The sequence below is a fragment of the Saimiri boliviensis genome, chromosome 1 (genome assembly GCF_048565385.1).
Source record: "Saimiri boliviensis isolate mSaiBol1 chromosome 1, mSaiBol1.pri, whole genome shotgun sequence".
Taxonomy (NCBI): Eukaryota; Metazoa; Chordata; class Mammalia; order Primates; family Cebidae; genus Saimiri; species Saimiri boliviensis.
Genome location: NC_133449.1, coordinates 20,849,879 through 20,876,019, shown reverse-complemented (window position 1 = coordinate 20,876,019; position 26,141 = coordinate 20,849,879). Strand labels below are relative to the sequence as shown.

Genomic DNA, 26,141 nt, shown 5'->3' with positions numbered 1-26,141 from the left:
AGACGACTGCATTCATATTGACAAATCCTCCCTCATCCAACTTAATGTTGCATCCCCCACCCGCCCGCTTCAGCACTGTCAGAATCCACTCCCATATGTACGCGACTCTCCTGCTTCCTGTAGATCTGCACTCCTCCTACATTTGGATTAAAAAACAATTTTAGTCCCTTTGCATGTCTAGCACTTCCTTAGCCAATTTGTTCAAACTTCAGATGAAGACATGAGATGAAGTCTGCCTCCAGGGACGCAGGTAGTAGTAACCTCAGGGGAGGGAGCCTTTTGCAGCCAAGGGTGATGCCTGAGAGAGCTCACAGCTGGGGACCATCAGCCAGAAGTCCTGACATCTGGGGAAATAAGTTATTCAACAGCAAAGGGGGCTGTCTCTGAGTGGCACAATCCAGCATCTACTACAAGTGTTTTCCCAACACCTTCCTATATACCTGGATGACAAGAAGACCTGTCTCTAAGGAGGTTAGTTCCTGCAGCAGGAGATCTAACAGGTAAGAAACTTTTCTAAGGGAAAATTGTACAATCAGACTATCGCAACAGAAAGGGAATTTAGACTCCATTCTGTCATGATGAGAAAAGAAGACTTCATAGTCAAGTGACTTACCCAAAGCTCAGATGGTTTACAGCTGAGACTAAAAGCTATATTGATCCCGAACCCTGCTCCAGGCATCTTCTCCAGGTAGCCTTTGTCCTCCATTTGCCCTTTTATAACACCTGTCCAATTCAGAGATGGGAAATAAATATTAAGATGAAGACTTCTAGGAAGCCAAATTCACATCCAGTAAACTACTTACACCAGGGTGAGGTGGGGTATGAAGCACCCCGTCAGGTGCACTTCACCAGTGCACAAGCACTGCAGATGAGTCTGACATTCAGACCAGGTGTGGTCTAATGCCTGTCTCTGGTATGTAAGGTTCTGACTCATTGTCCTGCAGGGTGAAACATTCCTATAAAACAGAAAGGAACTTAGTGGTGACCCTATCCAATCTCACTTTACGAGGGCAAACAATTTGTTCCAAATCACACTGTGAATTGTGATACAACTAAGAACAAAAGAAAAGCAGGCGAAGCACTTGTCCTGCAGGAGTTAATCCTAACTGCTAGTGTGGACCAAACTTGTCACTTCTGTAACTGAGCGTAGAAACCCAAGAGCAGACGGGAGATACTGCAGCTTCATACAGAACTCAAATGCTACCTCTCACCAGCCAAAAGGCCCTGGGTGGGGCAGATGGGCAGTTGCTGGTGATGTTTCGCCAGGGAGAAGATGAAAGAGGAGAACAGATTCAGTTCAGTGTCTCCCACTGACTCTACCCCAACTTGTGTGTGACTGTGTTTGCAGGTGCATGTGTGTGTTAGAGAGAGAGAGGGACCACTAGAGGCCCCAGAGCTGCCTCTTTTCCCTGGGGCATTAGACCTTATGCTCTAGGTCAGCTCCAAACAACCATCTGCAGCACAGTCCAGACTTCTTCCTCTCTTCATGACTCCCCAAGATGGAAGAGCCCTTTAAGGACTGTCCTGTGTACACAGTTAGGTCTTGATTATTGTATATTAGGGACAGAAGTATGACATGCTTGTGGAAAACCTCAGCAGGGAAGGTTTGAAACCCTGATCTAGGTAATCAGCTTTGAGAAGGGAAGCCCTGGGATTGGGGTAGGTCAAGGGTGTCTCAGTTTCTCTGAGGGGTAGCCATGGAGACCTGCAGATGTCTCCAAAGAGCATGCAAAGGAATTACAGCACGACAACACTCAGCTCCTCCTAACCTGTGGCCGCCTGGTACCTGTAGAGCTATTTAGCAGAGCTGAATGGCATAGTCTGCTCTTGGAAGAAAGAAGTTTCTCAATCCTTCAAATGCTGATAAGCCATATGTCAGTAACATTGCCAGTGGGGTTTCTAAATTGGGAAGGAGTCTTCAATAGATGGATGCTTAGGTGCTAGCCAACAAGAGATTCCCTAACACTGGCTTGCCTCAGTGGAGAAGAAAAGGGCAGAGAAGCAGCCTCATAAATATACAAGCTCCTTTAAACTCCAACTATTATAAGCCTAAGATTCTCCTCTATTTCTCACTCAGGCATCCTTGTGTTGACACTCAGTCCTATATATCTCTGCATACGAACCTTCGGGGTTAGGATTCCACTTCCACCTCAGTGCTGAAACGGTGCTCATGACTACAACTTCTCTACATAGAACCCTGAAAGTACCCCCGTCACCAATGATTTATTAGACTTTCAATGTGTTTATTTATCAATTTAACAGGCATTTAAATGACTCTTATGTTCTCTCCCCTCTCTAACAGATACTGCAACTTAAGCTAATAATACAAAGAAAATTCAGAGATCACATTTCAAGAGAATATGATGTCCTGGCTTCTGCTGACAGTCTTCATGCTAAGTGCTGGATGTTTATGAAAAGGAAGAGATGATCCCCTGGGGTCACTTCAGAGTCTAATATCTCCCTGTGAAGAACTCTCAGAAAGAGAAACTGGATTCAACCAGGAACCCAAGGTACCCTTACTCCTAGCTTCCTGCTTTCAAGGAAATTAGGTTAGAACAAAGAATTAGCCAGTCGCTTTTGAACATTAAAGTAATTCAAACAAATAACTCATTAATTAAATTATGATAAAAGATCAGTTGCTGGTGATTTGAAAACCAGGTTTGTAAGAAGGGATAAGAAAATAGAGAAGACTTCAATCTGAGTTTGGCAAATAACCAAATCCCTGGCAATTACAGAGATGCCATTCCCTGCAACGGACTGAATATCTGTGCCCTTCAAAATTCATGTTAAATCCTTACTCCCACGGTGATGGTATGAGGAAGGGAGGCCTTTGGGCTGTGGTGATTAGGCCATGAAGGTAGAGCCCTCATGAATGGGATTAATGACCTTCAAAAAAGGAATTCACCCTCTTTCTGCCACATGCAAATACAACCAGAAGAAAGCCGTCCATAGAACCCAACCATGCAGGCACACAGACCTTGTACTTACTTCCAGCCTCCAGATCTATAAGAATTAAATTTCTGTTGTTTACAAGCCGCCATGTCTATGGTGCTTTTTTGGAGCAGTCCATACTGACAAAGACACCCTCACAGCCAGTGCCACAGGTAATGAGTTAGAGTGAATGCAGTCAGGACCCAGAATCAACTGCAGCTTGGGGCCTGGGCCCAGAAGACAGACAGTGTCTGCCACAGGCAGCCCGGCACCCAATCTGGCAGTTTTATAGAAATACTGCTCCTTCTTAGAGTCATAAAACACTGGGATGCATAGGACCCTGACTCTGAGAGCAATTCCCTCATTTGACAAATAAGGAAACGGCTTAGCGTGGTCTGATATGTTGCTGATGTTCCTTAGGAAGTAATTGTCAGAACATGACTGGATCCCATTTTATCTGACCCCAGGGTCAGTATGTTTAATCTATCGCATCCCACCATCTCTCTAAATGCCTCTTTGGGTAAAGCTGGCACTCAGACAGCATTCTAAGGGGAAGCCAGCACTATCACCAGCCTGCCTCCTCTCCTGTGACCCCCTGACACTTCTAGGAGCAGCAGGACCAGCGCTGGCTCCTGACTCCCCTTTGGCTTTGCCCAGGCTGCCTCTTCTCCAGAGGACTTGCTTTCCTCCCCTTTCAGTGTTCAACCAAATGGTTTTCTTGAAGGAATCTGACCTCAGCAAGATGATTCTCGTAATCCTAAGATGGGCGCTTTTCTGAGCTTAAGCCTCCCCAGAATTTAACTCAAATGCATCTCTCTGGGCAAAATGCAGAGCTGTTTTTTAGCAAGCATGCTTCCCATGTGGCCCTTGCATTCCCACTCTATACCCAAGTCACAGCCTTCAGGATGTGACCCTTTTAAGAGATTTCCCTTCCTAGGTGCAGAGCCTCTCTGGGAAGATAAGAGCCACCAAACAGGCAGCTCCACAGATAAGGCAGTGGCCCTCAGAAGCCGACTTCTGCAAGACAGGAGCCACGGTGGAAGAGTAATCAACTCTCCCTCCCAGGAGGCAGCTGTTCAGAGGTCGTGTCTAGCGAAGAAAAAATGTCATTACTGCCCATGGGAGAGTGTAATGACCCAAATTATGGCCTGACAGATGAGGCACTGCCTGCCCCAGGGAGGCCGCTGAAGCAGGCACAGCTTACAGAGGAAGTAGGAAAGAAATGTGCCCCTGGGCAGCCTGGGGGAAATGGGACTTTGATTTCAGCTGCAGACTTCTGCTTGCACATTCTGTGGCTATGAAGTTCCCTCCTGGGAGACAGGGCTTCCTGGGCTAAGGGGAGAGAGGAACAGGGTAATACATTCAAGTTACCCTTTAAACAAGGCCACTTGACCTGGCCAGTAACCATCCTCTTCATCAGCATCTTTAAAGAATTCTTCTTTTTTGTTTATTACAGATTTTAATCTTCCAGAATTTTTATAGAGGGTAGAATTATATTAAAAAAAAAAACAACAACAACAACAACACTGCTACTTGAAGTGACGAGGGGGGTGAAATATAATGGAAATTGAATTCACACTAGAGACAAAGCGGGCTGAGTCCCAGGCCCAGTTCCATCACTGGGCAACCTTGGGCAACTGAGTTTCCTCTCAGGGCCTCATTTTCTTCATAATGTTACTTTATGCAATGGCTCTGGGGATTAGGCATCCATTCATTCCAAAGACATTTACTGAGTACTCATTCTAGGCTGGGGCATATGCTAATAAGTAAATATTAGTGATATTTATAGTAATAGTAATGGGAGCTGTTATTGCAGTCATTGTAGAAGAGTCGTAGGGATGGGCGTAGATTTAAGTGTCAGACAGAGTTCCAAGGACATTACATCATTAACCTTATGAGATGAATGTGCCTTTGCAAAGATGTGGGGATCCAGGGACCCTCTTATACTTCTAGAGGGGGTATAAGTAGGTAGAACCACTATGAATGGGCATGTGACATCATCTAGGAAATTTGGCAATGCATACACCCTATGATCCTACAATTTAGTTTCTATTTACTTGCCCCAGAGAAGCTCTTGCACAAATGAAGTAAGAAGCATATAAAAATATACTTAGCATTGCTTCAACAGAAAACATTGAAAACAAACTAATGGCCCATAAACCAAATACATTGTGTTTATAGAAGAAAATACTTCTTCAATCTATCTGTCTGTCTGTCTAAGTAGTTCTTAAAACCTAACTACAAGTGCTGTAAAAGGAAAGGTACATTATAATAGCACTTACGTACATCTGTAAAACACACATAAACATTACCATATATGATGTTATCTGTACATAACATCATCTACATATGAGGAAAAACATACATTTATGAGCATGGAATGATACTCAGGAAGCTAATGGCAGAAATCACCTAATTTTAATGGAAAAAAAATTGACATGAAAGAGTAAACCAAATTAATGGACCTAATCCACTGCGAGGTACAGGTTTGGTATTCAGTGATAATGATTATTTGTCCATACAAAGATGATAAAGGAATCATTGTTGGGATTTGACAGATGTGTAAGGAAGAGCTGGATATTCACCAAATAGCTGAGATGATAATCTTTGACATTGACTTCTTAGGCTTTTTCCACCTGCACTTTGAGGAAAAAAAGAATCGTTTTGATTTTAGTTTAGTTTCAACTCTAAGAAAACAACGATCTCAGAGAGTGTGATATATCATCCCAAAGAACTTTTCATTTTTTTAATGCCTCTCTAGGACTTTAATAAAGTGGCATTGCTTAGATGTTGGTCATATTGGCAAAAAACAAAAATCTTATTGTTGTGTTCTGAAATGTGCCCAATGCCTGAAAGAATGTTCTCCAGGGGCAAACCTCTCCTTTCGTTATAACGTGCACGATTGTCCACAAATATGAAGTCCATTGCCAGTTTATTTTACAGGCTGGTCATGAAGGAACATTTAAATTTATGAATTCTAGTGTCATGAATTCTACAAAGACTGCAAGGAGAATACTGTTCTCATCATTTGTCAAGTGGAATATGCTCTCAAAGATCATCTAGTTCTTTACTCAAAGTTTAGTCTGCACATCAACAGCACTGGCATTGCCTGGGAGCTTGTTAGAAATGCAGAAAATCAAATCCCACTCCAAAACAACTGAATTAGAATCTGAATGTCAACAAGATTTCCATGCAAAATCTGCAAAGCAGTGATTTTGCCCAGTGGTTTCCAAACCTAGCAAAGAATGACACGAACTCTCAGCATACAGATCCTCGTGCCTCACTTTCATAAATTAATATTCTTCCATAGATCTATAATGAAGTCTAAGAATATCTTTTTAAATTTTTGAAATGATTTCAAATATACAAAATAGTTCCAAGACTATTAAAAGCATCGTTCCCCACTCCTGCCCATCCTCATGTTATGTACTTGAGATCATTTGAGATTAAATTGCCAACATAAAGCCCCATTACTCCTGTAATACTTCATGGACATTTCCTACAGATAAGGACCTTCTCTATAACAATAGTACAACTATAATAATAAGGGAGCTAACATTGGTTTGTTAATAATTATTATACCATGTGACACCATTAGAGCTTGGCCAGTTGTCACTATAATGTCCTTTACAGCAAAATCATCCAATCCAGGAACATGAGTTGCATTTATTTGTCAAGTGTCTTTAGTCTCTCTCCTTCAATCTCGAACTGCTCTTCAGTCTTTCTTTAATTTTTAAGACTTTGACCATTTTTGAGGATCACAGGCCAGTTATTTTGCAGAATGTCTTTCAGTGCACATTTGTCTAAAGTTTCCTCAGTATTAAATTCAGGTCACGCTTGTTTCCCCAGAAATATCATGTAAGAAATGAAGTATTCTTCTTAGGTGCATATGTCTTATTGCATCTTATCAAAGAACAGATTATTTCAATGTGTCCTATGACAGGTATTATTAAACATGATCTTTGACTATGGGGATGACTTCCAGGCTTTTCCACTAGGAAGCTATTCATCTTTTCTTTATAATAAATATGTATTTTGAGGAAAGTTATCTTCAGGGGCTATCACATGCCTCAATACACTTTTACTCACTAGTTTTAGCATCCACTGTTTCTTGGCTGAATTAATTAATACCATGCTATATGGTTGCTATATGGTGACTTTCAAACTCCGTAATTCCTTCAACATTTACCAGTTGCCATTTCACTGTAAGGAAACATTTTCTCTTCTCTCCATCCATATATCTATATCAGGAAAGACCCAAGAATATATTTTATTCATTGGGTTATAATCTTTTGCTATCCTTACATATTTTATTGCTCAAATTGTCCCAGATTTGACCAAAAGGAACTCTTTCAAGCTGGATCCTCTGTCCTTTTGACATGTTTCATTATTCACAAGTACATCCTTTTTGTGGCACAAAAATATGTTCTAGCTCATCTAGTACTTTCCCTGTTCTCAGCCCTAGAATCAGGTATTTCTTCAAGGAGCCATGGTTTCTTTTAGTGAAGAATGATGTTTAGATACCAAGATATCAATTTAGGTGTGTTCATTGTTATTGAGGTATCACTGCTGCCACTTCTTCTTAGTGGTAAGAGATGTATGTGTGTACATGTCTATCATATATATAGGTATGTATATTAATTTCTTTTTATTTTTTTGAGATGGAGTCTCCTGTCATCAGGCTGGAGTGTAGTGGTGCAATCTCGGCTCATTGAAACTTGCACCTCCCAGGTTAAAGCCATTCTCCTGCCTCAGCCTCCCAAGCAACTGGGAGCATAGGCATGTGCCACCATGCCCAGCCAATGTTTTTGTATTTTTAGTAGAGATGGGATTTTACCATGCTGACCAGGATGGTCTTGATCTCTTGACCTCATGATCTGCCTGCCTTGGCCTCCCAACGTGCTGAGATTACAGGCACAAGCCACCGTGCCCACCATGTATATTAATTTCTATACCTGCTTATATGTATCAATATGCCTATATATTAAAAACCATAAATTCATGTCAAACTCAAATTATAATTCAACACTCCTGAGTCAATTCTAGTTTGTTTGTTTCCTTTTTATATTTCCAATTTTCTTCCCCAGTAATGAGAAGCATGGCTCCAATAATCCAACATGTACTTACTTATTTGGAAAATCTCCTATGTAATCAATACCCTGTTACTAGTCACAGGCCTTTTCTTTCTTTCTTTTTAGTGATACTTGGGCTTGTTTGTCAAATACTCTGCCACCTGTACTTAGACAGAGTTCAGGTCGCTATTTTTTTCTCACCGCATTTTTGACAGTCTTGTATTACAGCACCTTGTTTACCCTGACCTCCCTTTCACGTGCCATCTCCTTCTCAAGACTATCAAGTTTTCTAAGCCTGAGCCCTAACCTTATTTTCTTTATATTCCCAGCTCCCATCACAGACTCTTGCATCTTATGCTCCTATCCCCAGCCCCCGGCTGCAGAAGCTCCTCCCACCTCTCTCAGGCTTCAACACCTCACACTGGGTTGCCACAGTTGCTGCTAGGCTGCAGACACTCTTCTCATCGTCCTCCTGCACTGCCTCTGCCCCTGCCCTTGGGGAACATACTTCTCACCCAGCCAGGCTCAGACACCCACTGCCAGGCTGCACAGATGCTTTCATCACCCTGTTTGGGCTCTAACACACATGCCAGACTGCCATCACTGAACCAGCATTGTTCTTCACCCTGCTTGGGCTCTGACACCCCACACTGGGCTGCTATGCCACATTTTCCTGTTCAGGTTTCCTTCTTACCCCACTTGGACTCCAACATCAGGCTGCCTCCACCTCCACCCTCATCTCCTCTTGTGCCAACACCTCTTCACTCTACCTGGCCCCTGCTATTACCATGTCAGGTCATAGCACCCTCTCAACCAGTATAAAGGCATACATCGCTTTGGCCTTGATTGCTTGGGCCCACCTTGAGCTCCTATTTTTTAAACAACCTTGTTTGGATGATTCTTATGAATAAGCCAAGCAGTGAACTTGGCGCTGGCATGTTGAGGTCCAGTTGGTAGTTCAACCTCTTACCCACTGCCGTGATTCTCTACACCATGCTTAAGATTGTCTGTGGCTGCCTTTCACCCAAAAAGGAAGCTTACACAGTTCCATTCACGGGAAGGTCCTTTACACCTGAAGTTTTATTCCTTCTCATTTTCATCCCTATTTCTTAGTCTACTCACTTCAGACAGAGTCTAAATAATCACATTTTTCTCTAAATCTTCTCTTTTACAGTCCTAAAATCTCTAGGCTCATAAACATTTTCTTATGTGTCATAGTTTTTATATTCTTTGATATTTTAAAAGTTTTCACTGGGAATGTTCTAGGTTGTGAATATTCTTCTTAAAATATGATTACTGTTATAGTGACCACACTGCCTTTAACTTGAAATATATACTTCTAATGATTCATCTTAGGACTCATCCAAACTTCCATTCCATATATCCTCTAAAACTCTTAGGCCTTTCTTTCACAAATCTCTCTATTTTAATAAAGAGAAAATGGATCCTCACATAATTCAATGTGATTTGGTGCCAGTGTATGAATAAGATGACAGGAGAAATATATAAAGTCACTGGCTTATTTTGATCGTATCCTAACATTTTGCATTTACTTACAAAAATATCAAACGTTCATATTTTTTATGTATTTATTGAGGACATTTTTAAAACAATCAAGCTTCTCAAAGTTCCCTTTATTATGGAAGTTATTGTCACTTACTTTTGACAGAGCTACATTAAAAAGAAGAATCTCCAAATTCACTTACTTTGGACCTGTGATTTAACAATAAACCACTTCATTTAAATGAATTCTTAGGCATAATCCCAACACATAAAACATATAAAAGGGATCTGCCCTTTTTGTAACTTGTTGTAACACTATCTTAGCTTTTTCCTCGTTTCCTGTAGTATTTCCCAAGATCTCTGCAGTATATAGAAGATTCACTGGAAGGATTATCAAGGCACTGCAAAATATATTGAACAGTCATTTTGCCACAAATAGCTGGCCGGAAAGTGCAGCTTCCATTACTAGCCTAATAGGTGCCCTGTCTGAGTGCTGGAAAATGTATTATTAAACTGTAAACCTGGCTTCTGTCAGAATGAATTAGCTGGTCCTCAATAGGAAGGTGATGATTGGAGTCACTTAGAGATGTCATAGAGACAGGCCATCCATCCAACCATCCATCCATCTATTCATCCATCCATCAAAATTATTATAAGGAGTCAAGATCCTTAAACTGGTTATAGAACAAATATCTACATTTCTCCAAAGAATGTCATTAGCAAGTCCATTGGTTTATTAATCTCATGGGTTTTACAGATGGTGGATACCATCACATCCCAGGTGCTTTCCTGTCATAGGGCCAGATGAGGCTTTTGTTCGGCAGGGCTGAGTGGTGATCTTTCCCTTTGGGTAAGAGCCAAGGTATTCCCTAGTTTCTTGGAACTGCAATCACATATGCTCTTTCTTAATCAAGCAGGCTCTCTAGTTCAAGGTAAGGCCTCCTTTGATTTTCACCACTTATTTTTTCAGTCTTAAAGACACAGTTTCCTTCACCATGATTTTAAAGCTTTTGGTCGATATGCATGTCATGTTTCTATAACAAGGGGTTGACAACAGAGGGGATAGTAGCATTTATTAAATAACTGCTATGCATTAGTGTGTTATATGCTTGCATTGCTATAAAGAAATACTTGAAATGGTAATTTATAAAGAAAAGAGGTTTAATTGGCTCAAAGTTTCGCAGGCTTTACAAAAAGCATGATGCTGGCATCTGCTCAGCTTCTAGGAAGGCCTCATGAAGCTTACAGTCATGGTGGGAGGCTAAGTGAGAGCAGGCACATTGCATAACAAAAGAAGAAGCAAGAGAAAGAGAATAAAGGGGGCTGCCACAAACTTTTTTAAATGACCACATCTCATGAGAACTCATTATCACAAAGACAGTACCAAGCCATGAGAGATCCACCCTCAGGATCCAAACATCTCCCACCAGGCCCCAAACATCTCCCACCAGGCCCCACCCCCAGCACTGGGGATTACAGTCAAAATGAGATTTGGGTGAAGACAAATCTCTAAACTATGTCAACTAGATAGTGTGCTAGGTGTTTCCTACTTTGATTCATGATTTTCTCATGGTTGGTACTGTCTCACTTCTCAGACCTAGCTTCAAAGTCACCCATGACTAAATGACCTAATTAGGTCTCTTTCATTCTATTTTCTAAATTTTAATCTAGTGTATGCCAATATAATTTTATAATTATTAGCTTACTGCCTATTTCCACTAGCATATAAGTTTCCTGAAGGCAGCAGTTACGGCTGTTAGATAAGTTACTTATCTTGTGAATTTATTCATCTATAAAAAATGTATTCCTACCATTAGGAACTCCCTCATAGAGTTATATGAGGCAGAAAATGCAGCTATAAACATCTGTTTAGCATGTCTAATCTCTCCATAATATGGGTAGACTCTAAGTCTAGACTTGGAAAAAAAATAGTAGAAGGTATAATTTGTAGCTGCCTATTTAATCCACATTTTCAAATTAAGGTTAGTGATTAACAAAGTTAACATTAATGTATTCTTTATTTCTGATTCTTTCATCTATTTTCTTATCTGGTCCTAAATTCAGACAAATAAAAAGGTTTACTAAAATATCAAGCCTGATCTCTGTCCTCTGATGTGGGCAAAGTAGTAACATCGATAACAAATGTCTGTCTTTTCATCTCTGAGAAACAGGACACCTTTCCTAAACAAAGCGCTAAACCTTCAAGACCTACTTTCAGTGAGATTGGAATTAAACATGGAGCTAAAAGGAACAGAAGAGAAACAAGGATGACATTAAAAGTGCGGCTTAATTGAAGTTGAGTTCAAATTAAATTGTTTTTGTTTGGGATGGGGTGAGAGGCAGTTGACGAGTTCTGAGAGGAGACCCTCCTGATTCCCAGAGAGAGCACAACAGCAATAGCTCTTGCCCTACTGGCTGGGGTGTAAAACAAAATTGGGAGCATGGGTTCCAGCAGCAGTGATATCTAAGGAGCTTTGCTGGGTCATCACTAATGCTGTGGCTTTTTAATCTAGGATAGTGGAAGAAAAAGCAAGATGAACAAGTATTCTTGGGTCAGGACAGTGCCAGCCAGCTTCTGGCTGCCAGACAGCTTGACTTTGGCCCCAACTCTGCAGCAGCTCTTCAAAATCCTCCTACCCCCTCAAACAGGCATTGAAAAAGGAGATGGTGCAGGCAAGTTTCATAAAGAACTAACATTTGAGAAGGGCATTAGGCAGCAAGGAAACTTGTCCAGTCCAGGAAGACAGGAGTCACAAAGGATGCTCAGGAGCCATTGAGTAGACCTTTATGTTTGCAGCAGATATTTTGAATGAGGAAGAACTGCGTGATCAGTCTGACAATATATTTAGAAGCTCTTTATTTCTGTGTGTTCAGAACAGCACATTATTATTTATTACATTTTAAATAGTCTAGTTGCATAATATTCCTAGCTCTTGCCACTCTATTTTGTCTAGGTTTGAACAAATTATGTCTATTACAGAAAGTCTTGCAAAAAGAAAAAGTTGTGTTTTCAAGGAGTGTATTCAAATCTTTTTAAAATACAGAAAACACCTTTGAGTTACCCCTCAAGAAGGTGGTGTAGGTTCACTCTTAGCTAATATTTGTGAAGAAGTTATGCATGATACATGTAGAATTGACAGTAGTAATAGAGCAGAGTTTTATTTGATTTAACTTGCTCATTGCAAAGAGTCATGTATAGTCTTGTTAAGGTGCTATATAGCATTTTAAGTAAAATGGTGCTGCAGAGGAGACAGGACAGACTTTCCCACGTCTCCCAAAGGCAGCCTCAGCCTGCACCAGAAGAGTCTGGGCATGAGAGGAAGACTGAACAAAAGCCATGTGCAAGATGAGCCCATTTTAAGTTAAATGGCTGTGTGGAGAGTCCCATGAGTTCGTTTGCAAATGGACAAGTCATAAACCTGCCTAATGACTTGGAAACTCAAAATTGCCCCCTTCATTTTAGAAAATTTTTAATGTTGTCCTGTCCAATGGGCACCATTAACAGAGACACTCCTCACTCCTCCACATGGGTTGCCAGTTAGGCAAGTATGTTTTCAGTAAGACCAGAGGGGAAAAGAACTCTCAGCAGGGGAAAGATCTGTACAGAGAGAGGAGCGCTTGCTAATTTCTCCAACCCACCCAATCCATTGAGCCAGAGAGACTGCAGGGTGTGCAAACCACAGAGAAAGTAGAATTTATCTCAGCTGTGATTGCATCTTCCAACCATTTTAATCTCTCTTTCTTTTGACACTGTATAATAATACTTTCTTCAAGGAATGTTCTTTAATCTTATAATTTGAAAACAAATTCTACTTCAGCTGTCCTTCTGGTAAGCGACCTTTAATGGTTTTGCTATAGGTAAAACTGTCATTATGTTCTGCCTCCCCACTCAGCTTCCTGGATATCAAATTGCTCAGATACTGCAGTTTTTGTCAGTGATAATATTGCCCTTTCAAAATTTCTCTGTAAGCAGGCTGAAAGGATTCATTCAGAGCAGTGGTTTCATTAATTTATTTAAATGCATTTCTCAAACAAAGCAGGTTAGTTGTTTTGAAATGTCAAGATCTGGAAGCAGATTTGAAAACATTCTACAAAATACGATTATCCAGGCTTTCTGGGGGAAAGACAGTGGAGACTTGTCACAGAAGCAAACTGACATGTGGCCACAGGCTGTTCCCAAAGGCCCCAGCAATCTTGTCCAAGGAGATGAGCAGCATTCACTCTCAGCTCTGTGGCAGGATCACGCTTCTGCTAACCAAAAAGGGCTGTGTTCTAACAAAATGGTTTTGCTGTGGATGAAAGTCAGCACTAATCTTTCTAATACAAATTGCCTCTCCCTTAAGGGAGTTGTTTGCAGGCAAATTGTTTTAGCTTTGCAAAGTTAAAACAAGGCCCATTGGATGGGAACCCAGGTAGAGTGAATTCTACTTGCTCAACTGGATGAACTGGGGTCTAGGGAGCTTCAAGTTAGAGGAAACAGAGGCACTGGACCAGTCAGAGGAAGATGAAATATCATGTTGAAAACCTGCATGAAATGCGAACAGGCAATTCTAAAGTATGGCTGGAATATGTCATTTAAGAAAGGAGTAAAACATATCTTCTTCAAACATAGCTCTTATCACTCTGGATTTTCAATCACCCAGATGTTTTGGCTTTTCTCATTCCCCTGCTAAAAAAGCAATGACTCCCTATTGTCTACTGAATAATATATAATCTTCTTAGCATGACATTCAAGACCCTCCACAATCTGGCATCAGCTTCTCTTTGAAATTGTAATTCCCATTATAACGCCCACACACATCGTACATACTCAAGTGAAATTAGACACCCCTCTGTCTCCTAATGATGCCAGGCTTTTTTACCCACCCTCATGCTTTTGTGACAGCTGGAGACCCTCTCCCCTCTTCACTCTTTTGTCAACCCCCATTGATTCTTCAAAGCCTGGCACAAATGCCTGAAAACTCATCACATATTGCAAGGAAGGTCTTTATCTTCTGATTTTTCATGACACTTGGTAAGTCTAAGGCCCATATCACAATGGCCTGATGATACAATGATCGAGATATACATTAAGCATTCCCTCTAGAAAACGAATGAGCTCCCCACAGTCAAGACCAGTCCTTACCCACCCACCATATCTTTACCGCAGAGCTTCGCAGCCCTGAAGCCCGTCTTAGTCACCTGGGAGCTTCATGTAAACAACAGCAATTGGCGGCAAATGGTCTGAGGCTGGAGCCTAGGAATTTTTGCTTAGTTTGATTTTAGGGCGTTTCATTTGTTTTGTTTTGATTTTTTTTTTTTTTTTTTTAATTGCATTTTAGGTTTTGGGGTACATGTGATGAACATGCAAGATTGTTGCATAGGTACACACATGGCAGTGTGCTTTGCTGCCTTCCGTCCCCTCACCTGTATCTGTCATTTCTCCCCATGCTATCTCTTCCCACCTCCCCACCCCCCACCCCTCCCCTATTTCCCCCCAACAGACCCCAGTGTGTAGTGCTCCCCTCCCTGTGTCCATGTGTTCTCATTGTTCAACACCCGCCTATGAGCGAGAATATACGGTGTTTGATTTTCTGCTCTTGTGTCAGTTTGCTGAGAATGATGGTTTCCAGGTTCATCCATGTCCCTATAAAGGACGTGAACTCATCGTTTTTGATGGCTGCATAATATTCCATGGTGTATATGTACCACATTTTCCCTATCCAGTCTATCATCGTTGGGCATTTGGGTTGGTTCCAGGTCTTTGCTATTGTAAACAGTGCTGCAATGAACATTCGTGTGCACGTGTCCTTGTAGTAGAATGATTTATAATCCTTTGGATATATACCCAGTAATGGGATTGCTGGGTCAAATGGGATTTCTATTTTTAGGTCCTTGAGGAATCGCCACACTGTCTTCCACAATGGTTGAATTAATTTACATTCCCACCAACAGTGTAAAAGTGTTCCTATTTCTCCACATCCTCTCCAGCATCTGTTGTTTCCAGATTTTTTAATGATCGCCATTCTAACTGGTGTGAGATGGTATCTCAGTGTGGTTTTAATTTGCATTTCTCTGATGACCAGTGATGATGAGCATTTTTTCATATGTTTGTTGGCCTCCTGTATGTCTTCTTTTGTAAAGTATCTGTTCATATCCTTTGCCCATTTTTGAATGGGCTTGTTTGTTTTTTTCTTGTAGATCTGCTTTAGTTCTTTGTAAATTCTGGATATCAGCCCCTTGTCAGATGGGTAGACTGCAAAAATTTTTTCCCATTCTGTTGGTTGCCGATTCACTCTACTGACTGTTTCTTTTGCCGTGCAGAAGCTGTGGAGTTTGATTAGGTCCCATTTGTCTATTTTGGCTTTTGTTGCCATTGCTTTTGGCGTTTTGGTCATGAAGTCCTTGCATGGTACTGGTACCAAAACAGAGATATAGACCAATGGAACAGAACAGAGGCCTCACAGGAAATACAACATACCCACAACCATCTGATCTTCGACAAACCTGACAAAAACAAGCAATGGGGAAAGGACTCCCTGTTTAATAAATGGTGTTGGGAAAACTGGCTAGCCATGTGCAGAAAGCAGAAACAGGACCCCTTCCTGACACCTTACACCAAAATTAACTCCAGATGGATTAAAGACTTAAACATCAGACCTAATACCATAAAAACCTTAGAAGAAAATCTAGGCAAAACCATTCAGGACATAGGTGTAGGCAAGGACTTCATGATTTTTTTACTATCTGAACAATTTTTAAGTTTTCAGTTCAGTAATGTTAAGTATATTCACATGGTTGTGCAACCAATCTCCAGAACATTTTCATCTTGCAAAACTAAAACTCTATACCGATTAAACAATGACCCCATTCCCCACCTCCAGCAACCCCGCCCCAGCCACCACCATTCTATTGTCTGTCTCAATGAATTTGACTAATTTAAGTATCTCATATAAGTGGACTCGTATCAACAGCATTTTTCTATTTATGGCTGTCTTATTTTACTCAACATAATATCCTCGAGGTTCATCTATGTGGTAGCATGTGACAGGATTTCTTTCCTTTAGTAAGCTAAATGATATTCCATCATAGTTATATGCTACATCTTCTTTGTTCATTCATCTGTCAGTGGACATTTGGGATGGTTTCACCCCTTGTCTACTGTGAATGCTGCTGCTATAAACATGGATATGCAAATGTCTTTTCAAGATCCTGCTTTCTGTTATTTTGGCTGTATTCCCAGAAGTGGGATTACTAGTTCATACAGTAATTCTATGTTTAATTTTTGGAGCAGTCATCATACAGTTTTCCACAGAAGCCGCACCATTTTATATTTCTACCAACAGTGTATAAGGGTTCTAATTTCTCCACATACTTGCCAGAACTTATTTTCTGTTTTAGTGCTAGTTGCCATCCTGATGGTTATTGAGTGATGTTTCCTTGTAGTTTTCATTTGTATTTCTCTAATGATTGGTGATGCTGAGCATCTTTTCTTGCTTATTGATCATTTGTATATTATCTTTGGAGAAATGTCTATTCAAGGTCTTTGCCCATATTTAGTTACATTATTTGTTTTTTTATTGTTGAATTATAAGATTTCTTTATGTATTCTGCATGTCAACCCTTTATCAGATTTGCAAATACGTTCTCCTAATCTGTAGTTTGACTTTTCACTCTATTGTTTATGTCCTTTGATGCACAGAAGTTTTTAACTTTGATGTAGTCCCATTTGTCTATGTTTACTTTCGTTGCCTGTGTTTTTGATGTCATATCCAAAAATTCATTGCCATACTCATTGTCATTAAGCTTCTCCCCTGTTTTCTTCTAGAAGATTTATAGTTTTTGGTCTCATGTTTAAGTCTTTAATCCCGTTTGAGTTAATTTTTGTATATAAGATAAGAATGTTATTCTTTTGCATGTGGATATCAAGTTTTCCCAACACCATTTGTTGAAAAAGCTCTTTTGCCCTTGAATGATCTTGGCACTTTTGGCAAAGATGATTTGATCATATAAGCCGGTATTTATTTATGGACTCTCTATTCTATTCTATTGGTCTATGGGTCTATGTCTATCTTTAATCCAGCACCATACTGAATTTTTGATTACTGTAGCTTTGTAATAAGTTTTAAAGTTAAAGAGTGTGACCCCTCTAGTTTTGTTCATTTTAAATATTTTTTTGTCTATTCAGGATCCTTTGAATCCATATTTATTTTAAGATAAATTTTTCTATTTCTGAAGAAAATGCCACTGGAATTTTGATGAGGAATTATGTTGAATCTATAGGTCGCTTTAAGTGGGTAAGGTATTTATTAGAAGCTCCCCAGGAGATTCCAATGCATAATCTCCACTGAAAACCATTAATATGGTTTGGCTGTGTCCCCACCCAAATCTCAACTTGAACTGTATCTCCCAGAATTCACATGTGTTGTGGGAGGACCCGGGGGATGTAACTGAATCATGGGGGCCAGTTTTTCCCAGGCTATTCCCGTGATAGTGAATAAGTCTTGTGAGATCTAATGGGTTTATCAGGGGTTTCTGCTTTTGCTTCTTCCTCATTTTTCTCTTCCCACTACCATATAAGAAATGCCTTTCACCTCCCACCATGATTCTGAGGCCTCCCCAGCCATGTGGAACTGTAAGTCCAATTAAACCTCAGTTCGTTTCCAGTTTCAGGTATGTCTTTATCAGCAGTATGAAAATGAACTAATACAGTAAATTGGTACCAGTAGAGTAGGACATTGGTGAAAAGATACCTGAAAATGTGGAAGTGATTTTGGAACTGGGTAATAGGCAGAGGTTGGAACCATTTGGAGGGCTCAGAAGCAGACAAGAAAATGTGGGAAATTCTGGAACCTCCTAGAGACTTGGAGGGCTCAGAAGACAGGAAAAGGTAGAAGAGTTTGGAACTTCCTAGAGACTGTTGAATGGCATTGACAAAAATGTTGATTGTGATATGAACAATAAGGTCCAGACTGAGGTAGTCTCAGATGGAGATGAGGAAATTGTTGGAAACTGGAGCAAAGGTAATTCTTACTATGTTTTAGCAAAGATACTGGTGACATTTTGTCCCTGCCCTCAAGATCCGTGGAACTTTGAACTTGAGAGAGATGATTTAGGGTATCTGGTGGAAGAAATATCTAAGCAGCAAATCATGCAAAAGGTGACTTCAGTGCTGTAAAAAAACATTCCATCTGAAAGGGAAACAGAGCATAAAAGTTCAGAAAATTTTCAGCCTGATGATGCAATAGAAAAGAAAAACCCATTTTTTGAGGACAAATTCAAGCCAGCTGCAGAAATTTGTGTAAGTAGCAAGGAGCATAATGTTAACCCTCCAAGACCATTGGGAAAACAGCTCCAGAGTGTCAGAGACCTTCACAGCAGCCCTCTCATCACAGGCCTGGAGGCCCAGGAGGAAAAAGTGGTTTGTAGGCTGGTCCCAGGGTCCCTGTGCTGTATGCAGCTTAGGGACTTGGTGCCCTGTGTCCCAGCTGCTCCAACCGTGGCTGAAAGGGGCTAACAGCTCAGGGTGTGGCTTTAAAGGATGGAATCCCCAAGCTTTGGCAGCTTCCACAGGGTGTTGAGCCTGCCAGTACACAGAAATAAAGAATTGAGGTTTGGGAACCTCCACCTACATTTCAGAAGATGTATGTAAATGCCTGGATATGCAGGCAAAAGTTTGCTGCAGGGGTTGGGCTGTCGTGGACCGTCCGGACAGGTAGGCACGTCTGCCCGGGGGTCTCTCGACCTGCAAGAGGGTCCCAATACCTGGAAGAGGGAGTGCGCCTGGAAAATTAATAAAGACAGAGAGAGAGAAAGTGAGGCATCTGGAGGGCTGATAGGCTGTGCCTAAACAGCAAATTTTATTTTTCAAAGGCCAGGAATAAATACACTTTCTTGGCTCTGGTTTACATCATAGCAAGAGGAAATGCAAATGTACACCTTACATGGCCTATACAAGAGAGAAATCAGATACACAATGGTTGCAAGAGGAAATGCAAATGTATACCTTACATGGCCTATACAATAGAGAAGTCAGATATGCAATCAGTGGTTGTAAAAAGTAACAGAATTTCCTGTAATCACAAAGCTTGTTTACATCCAAACATTATTCCTCCTGGCTGCAGGTATCTCCGGTTTGATCTTGTTTTAGAACTGAGATGTGAAAAGGTTTTCTGGTTTTGCTCATCAGAATATCTTTTAACCGAATTCTCCTTTGTCTACTCCTAACTCAACTTAACTCAACTTCCCCATTCAGGAATCTCTGAGTCAGGAATCAAAGCCATCCCTTATGGTGGCATTTGCTTTGCAAATATCGACAGTTAAACCATTAGGCAGTCAGGTAAGTAAAAAAAGGTTAAAACTTATTCTTAAAGAGAGAGTCATAAAAAGGTTAAAAGCAGGAACTGGTTGCCAGCAGGGGGTCACTCGGTCTAGCAGCAACGCATAGTTTTAGGCCCAAACGATATTGTGGTTGATATTAGAAACTGATGATTCATCTTTCAGTTCCTATATTTCCAGATAGCTCGACTGCCTCCAGTAGGAAACTGTGTTTGGGATCAAACTCACCGTATAGTGAGACTCACGCCTTTTAGGGGTCTCACACGGGAATGTTCCCCACATTGGGCCCTCATGGAGAACCTCTGCTAGGGCAGTGCAGAAGAGAAATGTGGGATCAGAGCCCCCACACAGAGTCCTTACTGAGGTACTGCCTGGTGGAGCTGTGAGAAGAGGGCCACCATCCTCCAGACCCCAGAATGGTAGATCCACCAACAGCTTGCTCCATGTGCCTAGAAAAGCTGCAGACACTCAATGCCAGCCCATGCAAGCTTCCAGGAGGGAGGCTGTACCCTGCAAAGCCATAGGGGTGGAGCTGCCCAAGACCCACTTCTTGCATCAGTGTGACTTAGATGTGAGACCTAAGTCAAAGGAGATAATTTTGAAGCTTTAAAATTTGACTGCCCTGCTGGATTTTAAACTTGCATGAGCCCTGTAACCCCTTTATTTTGGCCAATTTCTCCCATTTGGAACAGCTGCATTTACCCAATACTATATCCCCATTGTATCAAGGAAGTAAGTAGCTTTCTTTAGATTTTACAGGCTCATAGGTGGAAGGGACTTGCCTTGTCTCAGATGAGACTTCAGACTGTGGAGTTTTGGGTTAATGCTGAAATGAGTTAAGACTTTTGGGGACTGTTGGGAAGACATGACTGGTTTTGAAATGTGAGGACATGACATTTGTATGGGCCAGGAATGGAATGATATGGTTTGACTGTGTCCCTACCCAAATCTCAACTTGAATTGTATATTCCAGAATTCTCATATGTTGTGGGAGGGACCCAGAGGGAGGTAATTGAATCCTGGGGACCCATCATTCCCATGCTATTCTCGTGGTAATGAATAAGTCCCAGGAGATCTAATGGGTTTCTGCTTTCACTTCTTCCTTATTTTTCTCTTGCTGCCACCACATAATAAGTGCCTTTCTGAGGCCTCCCAAGCCATGTGGGATTGTAAGTCCAATTAAACCTCTTTTTGTTCCCAGTTTTGGGTATGTCTTCATCAGCAGCATGAAAATGAATTAATAGAGCCACCACTGTCTCTCTACAGTGTCTGACACAATGCCTTGAGAATGGTCATTAAATGAGAACTTGTTTAAATCAATTAGTTACTAGCATACATTTTGTAACTACTTTGGTTCATAAAGCAATACAACATTATAAAATTAGATTTAAAAAGTAAACAGCAAACAAACACAAAAGGCCAGCAAATGATCCGATGATCAAAAACAGCCAGGCATTGTAAAATGATGAACCCTGAAAGTGGACCACATCTGTAACTAAGCCTCCTTCCCAAAAGAACATCTCTCACTGCAAGAAGAAAGCATGTGGGTCCAGTGAAATGAACGAAGGGGAAGAGAGACACGAGGTCAGAACCCAGCCTGATCATGGCCAGCTAATTCTGAACTCTCCCAGAGATTTTCGTGAACTAGGTGCTGGTGGAAGTGGAAGTGTCTTGTTAACCACATACAAGTGGGATATTCAAACCAATATCCCCATGGGTGGAATTTTCCAGATCTCTAACCTCCTACTCTACTCCCCAGGAAAAAATAATGCAGTCATCCACAGTTCTGATTGAAAAATCAATATTTTCTCTTTCTCTCTGACCAGACTGCACTTCCTCCTAGCTCACCATCCTTTCCTGCAGCTTGAAGTGATGTACACATTCTTTGCAGGCCTCCTTCCTTCTGGGAAGTCAGCATCCATAGAACCATAGGCAGGGAAGTGGGTGGTAGAAAGAGTGTTGCCTATGACTTCCCAGAGGAAAAACAGCGTGTGTACATATGACTATGAAAGCACTCAAAACCTCTTATAAATTGTGAAACATTCTTTTACTTTAAATGTTTACTTCTTTTACTTTTATTTTTCCTTACAAAATACACATTTTTCACAAAAATAAAAACTAAGAGCCTACTGCTATTGTATTTAAATGTCCTGGCTTTCCACCTGTATTTACTGGGAGGGGTCCTGGAGGCCTCCGGGATTCACATCCCTCTGGGAATACAGCTCCCTCCAAGCTGCCTTGATGGAGCCGAGTTTGCAGTTCTCAGCTGCAAGTGAGGGAGCTCTCCGGGCAAGACCAGAACCGTGATGCTTAGCAATTTGATTGTCTTAAAAGAAACCCTCTTGAAAAATAGATCAGGCTCTCTTCTAAAAAGAGTATTAAGCCTTGGCTCAGAGATAAGAGAGAGACAAAGAAGGTACCTTTCTTTGGAATTGCCCCAGCTGGGTCTTCAGCCATCGGGAGCTTTTCTTTTGAAGGTAGTGTTGAGGGAATTTTAGGAGACTAGAAGAGATAATGCTCCCTGGACAGGAGCCAATCAGTCACCCCAACCACAGAGCTGCAGCTTCTTCATTTTAGAATGGTAACTCTGACAGTCGGGTATGTCCTTGTTGCTGTTCTAACCCTGGTCCTCATGACCTGGGCAGAAACAGGATGGAGTGTACACGGGCGAGTGTAACATAAATGCCCATACAAGGCAAGTAGAAAGAAGGTGGAAGGGAGAGGAAGAAGAAAGGAAAGAGAAGGGGGAAGGGAAAGAAAGAAGAAGAGCCAAGGATGGGAAAGACAGGTATCACTGGGGCACTGCCTCTGGCACATGCAGGCTCATCTTTGGAGGGTTTGAGTTTGCTGTGGGGTGAGAGAATTCAGCTGCAAGCAGGACTGGAAAGAGAGAGTGTTTCACATATTTATTCCTTCTGAAATATTGATAATTTTCACAAATCTCACTCCAGGCTAAATCATCAAAATCAGTGGATGAAATCCTAAAAAACACCTCTCTCCTCTCATGCACATGAGGGAATCTGCTCTCCTTACCTACCTCCTTATCTGCTCATCCTCCCAAATGCAGCTCAGACTATATCTTCTCATGACAGCCCTCACTAACTACCCTGCGTTAGGCAATGATTCCACCCGCCTCCTTCTCTGAACTTCTAGAGTATTATCAACTGTAAAATTCAGTCAGCAATGAATGAGTCATGTACTACATAGGGCTATCTATCTCATTGTTCTTGCAGAGTGCTATTAAATATAGGATGAACATATGTTCATATTTAGCCCAGACAGTACTTGTTTACACAGGTTGGTCCAGATTAATAATTATCACCCCCTTTTACTCTCACAAGGGTCTCAGCTAGGGAAGATAAATAACACGGTCAGCCTATTTACATGTTAAATTCTGTATCATTCCAGACTCCCTAATGAGAGCCTAAAAGCTCTTTGGGGATCCCTGTCATCCTCCACACCAGTCTGGTTCCTTATACTCTGTGCCCAATAATGTTTTTATTGTGAGCATGAATCACCCTTTTTGTTTTAGAAGATGGAAAATGAACAAGTCCTAAAAGCTTGTGAACATGTTGAATATAAAGAGGAAAGTTTTCAACTTAACTTAGGCCCTTGTTGTTCTCATTGTTTAAGATTGAAAACACATCACATTCCACAACTGCAGATGAGGGCAATTCCCAGACTTACATCTGATGTTTAAAGATAATGGTGAAGGAGAAAGTGCCAGTTCAGAGGCAGACAGGGTGTTCTGGCTGTCCAGATGCCTGCAGACTCCTCACCTTCTAGTAAGTTTGGGCTGCCTAGGCTGGTCACCTCGGGTTACTCAAAAATTTATTTATTTAATTTCATTCTTACAGTAATATAAGTGTACTAGCAAATAAAATGAGAATTTAAATGACAACCATTCTGACAACAACAACCTAGAAAATGAAATCTCTTCTCCCTTGTTGAAACATTATGTTCTTGAGGTCAAAGTAAAAAATCACCTCTTTTATTCTCTGTCTTCATTTTCTTCTATAGGGACATGGTCCTATTATCCCCCATTTATTCATCTACTCATGGATCCATATTTATTATGCACCTATCATGTGCAAGACATGGAGCTCTGTGTCTGAAGAGTGATAAACAGACACAGTCCCTGCCTTCAAGTAGCTCATAGTCTAATATGCAAAAGAGATGCCGAATGCCAGTGCAAACAGTTATGTTATTAATGTCTGGGTATTAAAGATTATTTCAGCAAGAACTTAACAGAAATTATTAACCTACACTCAAGAGTCAGAAAGGACCTCACCAAACAAGAGACATTTAGGCTGAGACCCAAAAGGTACACAGAAATTTGGGTATGAGAAGAAAAGAGGAAGAAATTTCCAGGCAGAAGTAGCAATTGGCACAAAAAGCCCTGAGGTGGGAGTGACTTGGTAACTTTGAAAAGGAAATACGTGCCAGGCTTGCTGAACAAGGTTGGTGAGATACCGAAAAGGGGAAGACTCCATCAGGACTGATTGGCCCCTTGTTGCAAAGTTTGGTTTCTTTCTTTTCTCTTTGATCGATTACCCTGTATCAGTTACCGAGGTCGGCAACTAAGCAGGTAGCTGAGTAGACGTCAAAATCACTGCCAGGTCTTAGGGAATTTCAGTATGGCTTACATCATTTTGGGAAACAATGACAAGAATTATGCTTAGTAGAACCCTGTGCCCTGTGCCCTGTCAATAACATTTTCGAAAGACAGGCACACCCAATCACCATCACCTCTGAACAAATTGCCCCACTTCTAAGCACTCCTCATTTCTCCAGGTCATGTTCTACTGTTCTCCAGGAATCACCAACACATCAGTTATGAACTTTTGTGAATGCCAGCCTGGATGTGGTTGTGGCTTGCTATGCTAAAGACTATCAAAATTAAAATGGAAAAGGCACAATTTCCATCCTTAAGAAGCCTCAAATGAGCAAGGGAAATATTGAGAATAGAGTTCTGGTATGGTAGATAGAAAATGGACTTTGGAGTCAGAGGCTTTGGTTGAAAAGCCAGCTCTATCACTTGCGAATTTTGCGAACTTACACAATTTTATTAACTTCCCTGAGCCTCATTCATTAATTTGAAAAATGAAGATAATAACCACCTGCCTTCTAGAATTGTTGGGAAGATTGAATGAAGTAATATTTTCAGATACTGTGTGTGTGTGAATGTGTGTACAAAGAGTGATATTTTCAGATACTTTGAGAAGCTGAGGAGGGTGAATCACCTGAGTTCAGGAGATGAAGACCATCCTGGCCAACATGATGAAACCCTGTCTCTACTAAAAATACAAAAAATTAGCCAGGTGTGGTAGCAGGTGCCTGTAATCCCAGCTTCTTGGGAAGCTGAGGCAAAAGAATCGCTTGAACTCATGAGGCGGAGGTTGCAGTGACCCGAGATCATGCCACTGCACTCCAACCTGAGCAACAAGAACAAAACTCCGTCTAAAAAAATAAAAAAATAGTCTTTTCTATGGTGCCTCAGAGGCATTTAGCTGCTTCAAGATGAGGCTGAACATCTCCTTCCCGGTCACTGGCTGCCAGAAACTCATTGAAACAGATGATGAACGCACACTTTGTACTTTTTATGATAAGCTTATGGCCATGGACATTGCTGCTGACGCTCTGGATAAAGAACAGAAGAGTTATGTGGTCCGAATCAGTGGTGGGAACGACAAACGGGGTTTCCCCATGAAGCAGGTGTCTCGACCCACAGCTGTGTCTGCCTGCTACTGAGTAAGGGGCATTCCTGTTACAGACCAAGGAGAACTGGAGGAAGAAAGAAAAAATCAGTTCGTGATTCACTGCGGATGCCAATCTGAGCATTCTCAACTTGGTTATTGTAAAAAAAGGAGAGAAGGATATTCCTGGATTGGCTGATACCACGTTGCCTCATCGCCTGGGGCCCAAAAGAGCTAGCAGAATCCGCAAATGTTTCAATCTCTCCAAAGAAGATGATGTCCGCCTGTATGTTGTAAGAAAGCCCTTAAACAAAGAAGGTAGGAAACCTAGCACCAAAGCAACCAAGATTCAGCGTCTTGCTACTCCACGTGTCCTGCAGCATGAACAGCATATTCAGGATTGCTCTGAAGAAGCAGCGTACTAAGAAAAATAAGGAAGAGGCTACAGAATATGCTAAATTTCTGGTCAAGGGAATGAAGGAGGCTAAAGGAATAAACTGCATAGAGACACAGACTTTCCTTTCTGCGAGCTTCTACTTCTAAGTCTGAATCTAGTCAGAGACAAGATTTTTTAACAAATAAATAAGATCAGACTCTCAAAATAAAACATAAATATAAATAT

General features: G+C 41.2%; 1 long non-coding RNA gene and 1 pseudogene across 1 annotated transcript in view; one reads left to right on the top strand and one right to left on the bottom strand.

Moving 5' to 3' along the window:
* Window positions 1–635: 635 nt before the first annotated feature.
* Window positions 636–26,141, bottom strand: part of LOC141583701 (uncharacterized) — a 312,231-nt gene continuing 286,725 nt past the window's right edge. Inside the window, exon 4 of the long non-coding RNA XR_012516503.1 lies at window positions 636–723. This is a non-coding gene — a long non-coding RNA (uncharacterized LOC141583701). The remainder of the gene's footprint in view (window positions 724–26,141) is intronic.
* LOC101052918 (small ribosomal subunit protein eS6-like) lies at window positions 25,344–26,105 on the top strand (annotated as a pseudogene).